The sequence below is a fragment of the Bos indicus genome, chromosome 21 (assembly GCF_029378745.1).
Source record: "Bos indicus isolate NIAB-ARS_2022 breed Sahiwal x Tharparkar chromosome 21, NIAB-ARS_B.indTharparkar_mat_pri_1.0, whole genome shotgun sequence".
NCBI classification, from domain to species: Eukaryota; Metazoa; Chordata; class Mammalia; order Artiodactyla; family Bovidae; genus Bos; species Bos indicus.
In genome coordinates this window covers 23,709,551-23,714,095 of record NC_091780.1, presented here as the reverse complement: position 1 = coordinate 23,714,095, position 4,545 = coordinate 23,709,551, and the positions used below count along the sequence as shown (strand labels likewise).

The 4,545-nt window shown below is 45.1% G+C and overlaps 1 pseudogene; it reads left to right on the top strand.

The window, feature by feature from the left end:
* The first annotated feature begins 1,137 nt into the window (after nt 1-1,137).
* On the top strand, nt 1,138-4,161 carry LOC109575167 (nucleolar RNA helicase 2 pseudogene; annotated as a pseudogene).
* The last annotated feature ends 384 nt before the right edge of the window (nt 4,162-4,545 follow it).

The following is a 4,545-nucleotide window of genomic DNA, read 5'->3' as shown; positions in this document are numbered from 1 at the left end:
TGTGCAGGCTGTCCCTTCAAGAGACTTGCCAATGTCTGTTCCCAGGGAACGTGAGGGGAGGTTCCATCATCCCCCGGCTCTCTCCTCCATGCACTGTTTGCAGACAGTTAGGATGCCATTCTGTCCAGTGGGATTTGATTGCTTGTCATTTTGATCAGCGTCACTCCTGTAATACTTCGGGATGCTGAGCATCTTGGCCTGTGGCCGTCTGGGTTCTTTTTCTCTCTTTTCTTTCTTTCTTTCCTTAAAGGATGTGAGGAAGATTGACCTTTGAAATTGGCTTCTTGAACATAGGTTGTGTTTGGTGTTCATTTCTGCAATACCTGCCTCAGGGCCTTTTCTGAGGGCAACTGTCATTAACTGCCCCACAGGCCTTTTGAATTGGAGGTGCCAGTCAGCACTGGTGGACAAGTGTAGTTATAGGAAATGTCCACAAGGCGGCAGCACTTCTTCATGTTCAACTGGTTGCACATGCGCCCAGAGCCTTAGGGAAAGTGGGCTTCCTGGGCTGTGAATTACGGTGGGGTGTGCCTGAGCAAACACCCAAGGACTTCAGTCTCCCTACTTCTTCTCCCTAAAGCTTCACTCCTCCCCTCCAGGCTCATGCCTACCTTGGGTACCACTCCCTGCTGAGGTGCCTAGGAGGCTGCACACTCAGGAAGGAGGCTTCAGCTGGGGACCCCAGCACCGGAGGGCTGGATACTTGGTGACTTTCCCCTGTATCCTCTGGATACAGGATATCCTGTATCCAGAGTCAGGCCACTATTTCTGGGGTTCACTAGGGAGTCTGGCTCCAGCCAGAGAAAACCAGACAGTACAGGCTTAAGAGGAGCCTCAGTGCAGGGTGCCCTGCGTGGCTGTGTCGGCCCCACCCCAGTGCAGCCCTGGGACTGAGTCTACTCAGGGTCCAGGGAGGGGATAGCAAGTCACAGAGGTCGGAGGGCATAAACTAACACTGTATTTCTTTCCTTTTGTCTCATGTCAGTGCTATGTTGAAGTCTAGTCAATTTGCAGTTTTGTGCTTGTCCTCAGTGAGCAACTGAGACTGGTTGGCCTACACAGCTTGTGTGAGTGATGCCAGGGAAACTTCTTAGTGACGCAGATTTGGAGTCAGATGCAGCCGTGGCATGAGTGGAGATGCCGCAAAAGCAAAATGAGAAGAAAGGTAAAAAAGAGAAGCCAAAATCTAGTAAGACTAAAGAGGAAGCAGAAGAAAAGTAAGAAATAATTTCTCCCAAAGCTAAAAAGGTTAAAAAGAAAGCAGAACTTTCTGAGGTTGATGTGAATTCTCCTAAATCTAAAAAGTCAAAAAAGAAAGAGGACCCATCCTAAGATGACATTATTTCTCCTAAAACCAAAGTTCAAAAAAATTCAAAGGAGGCCTGTGAAAATACAATTGTTTCTCTTAAAACCAAAAAAGTTATAAAAAATGAAGAGCCTTCTGAGGAAGAATTGGGTGCACCCAAGCCCAAAAATAGGAAGGAAGAAAAAGAAATAAATGGAGAAATTCGAGAGAAAAGCCCCAACCTCAAGAATGGATTCCCTGATTCTGGACCTGACTCCAACTCCAAGGAAGCTGCCAGTGAAGAAAACAGTGAGTTAGAGCAGGGAATGACTGTGGAGCAAAAAGAAGGAGCTTTCTCTAATTTTCCCGTATCTGAAGAAACTATTCAACTTCTCAAAGCCCATGGGGTGACCTTCCTGTTTCCTATACAAGCAAAGATGTTTCACTGTGTCTATAGTGGGAAGGATTTGATTGCACAGGCGCAGACAGGAACTGCAAAGACATTCTCTTTTGCTATCCCTTTGGTTGAGAAACTTCTTGGAGAACTGCAAGACTGGAAGAGAGGTCATGCCCCTCAGGTACCGGTTCTTGCTCCACAAGGGAGCTGGCAAGTCAAGTAAGCAGAGACTTCAGTGACATCACAACAAACCTGGCAGCGGCTTGTTTTCATGGTGAAATGTCGTATCAAAGACCACCTGCAGAATGGCAAGCTAGATCTCACCAAACTTAAGCATGTTATCCTGGCTGAAGTTGACCAGATGTTGGATATGGGCTTTCCTGATCAAGTGGAAGAGATTTTATGTGTGACATACAAGAAAGATTCAGAAGACAATCCCCAAACACTGCTTTTTTCTGCAACTTGCCCCTATTGGGTGTATAATGTTGCTACGAAATACATGAAATCTACATACGAACAAGTGGACCTGACTGGTAAAAAGACGCAGAAAACTGCAATAACTCTAGAGCATCTGGCTATCAAGTGCCACTGGGCTCAGAGGACATCAGTTACTGGAGATGTGTCTGAGTGTACAGTGGTTATCAAGGGCGCACTATCATATTTTGTGAAATGAAGAAAGAAGCCCAGGAGTTGTCACAGAATGTGGCTGTAAGACAGGATGCCAGTCATTACACCAGACATTCCACAGAAGCAGAGGGAAATCGCCCTGAGAGGTTTTAGAAATGGTGATTTTGGAGTTTTGGTTGCAACCAATGTTCCTGCACATGGGTGAGACATCCCCAAGGTTGATCTGGTTGTTCAGAGTTCTCCACCAAAGGATGTAGAATCCTACATTCATCATTATGGGCAAATAGGTAGAGTGGAGAGGACCGGGGTTTGCATCTGCTTCTACCAGCACAAAGAAGAATACCAGTCAGCCCAAGTGGAGCAAAAAGCGGGAATTTTTTTTTAATATAAATTTATTTATTTTAATTGGAGGCTAATTACTTTACAATATTGTATTGGTTTTGCCATACATCAACATGAATCTGCCACTGCTGTACACGTGTTCCCCATCCTGAACCCCCCTCCCACCTCCCTCCCCATCCCATCCCTCTGGGTCATCCCAGTGCACCAGCCCCAGGCATCCTGTATCATGCATCGAACCTGGACTGGAGATTCATTTCATATAAGATATTATACATGTTTCAATGCTTTTCTCCCAAATCATCCCTCCCTCCCTCTTCCACAGAGTCCAAAAGACTGTTCTATACATCTGTGTCTCTTTTGCTGTCTCGCATACAGGGTTATTGTTACCATCTTTCTAAATTCCATATATATGCGTTAGTATACTGTATTGGTGTTTTTCTTTCTGGCTTACTTCACTCTGTATAATAGGCTCCAGTTTCATTCACCTCATTAGAACTGATTCAAATGTATTCTTTTTAATGGCTGAGTAATACTCCATTGTGTATATGTACCACAGCTGTCTTATCCATTCATCTGCTGATGGACATCTAGGTTGCTTCCATGTCCTGGCTATTATAAACAGTGCTGCAATGAACATTGGGGTACACGTGTCTCTTTCAATTCTGGTTTCCTCGGTATGTATGCCCAGCAGTGGGATTGCTGGATCATAAGGCAGTTCTGTTTCCAATTTTTTAAGGAATCTCCACACTGTTCTCCATAGTGGCTGTACTAGTTTGCATTCCCACCAACAGTGTAAGAGGGTTCCCTTTTCTCCACACCCTCTCCAGCATTTATTGCTTGTAGAGTTTTGGATAGCAGCCATTCTGACCGGCGTGAGATGGTACCTCTTTGTGGTTTTGATTTGCATTTCTCTGATAATGAGTGATGTTGAACATCTTTTCATGTGTTTGTTAGCCATCTGTAAGTCTTCTTTGGAGAAATGTCTGAAAAAGCAGGAATTAAATTTTAACAAATAGCTGTTCCTTCTGCAACAGAGGTAATAAAAGCTTCTAGCAAAGATGCCATCAGGCTCCTGGACTCTGTGCCTCCCACTGCGATTGGTCACTTCAAGCAGTCAGCCGAGAAGCTGACTGCGGAGAAGGGAGCTGTAGAAGCCCTGGCAGCAGCCCTGGCCCGCATTTCCGGTGCCACCTCGGTAGCCCAGCGCTCCTTGATCAACTCCAAAGCGGGCTCTGTGATTATGATCTTGTGGTGCTCAACTGAAATGCCAAACATTAGCTATGCTTGGAAAGAATTTAAAGAGCAGCTGGGTGAGGATATTGATTCCAAAGTGAAGGGAATGGTCTTTCTCAAAGGAAAGCAGGGTGTTTGCTTTGATATCCCTACTGCATCAGTAACAGAAGTACGGGAAAAGTGGCATGATTCACGGCACTGGCAGCTTCTACCAGCACAGAAGCAACCAGAGCTAGACGGTCCACGGGAAGGATATTGCAACTTCCGAGGACAGTGAGAAGGCCATTGAGGCTTCAGGGGACAGGCGAGGCCAACCAAGGTGTCAGGGGACAGCAGGAAAGAAGTAGAAGCTTCAGAGGACAGCGATCAGGAGGTGGCAACAAAAGTAACAGATTCCAAAACAAAGGCCAGAAGCAGAGTTTTAATAAAGCATTTGGACAGCAATTTGAAGTAGAAGATTTATTTGCCAAAAACAGAACTATGTTCCGCAACGTGGAACAACATTATTATCAGCAACATTATTTTTCATACAAAGTTAAAAGCACATTGTATTTCCTTCCTGACCACTTGCCCAGTCCCCATCTCTTTGAGAGAGAAAAGCTTCATCTAAATTATTTCATCTGATTGATGACTGTCATTTATAACTTTATTGCTACTTGTG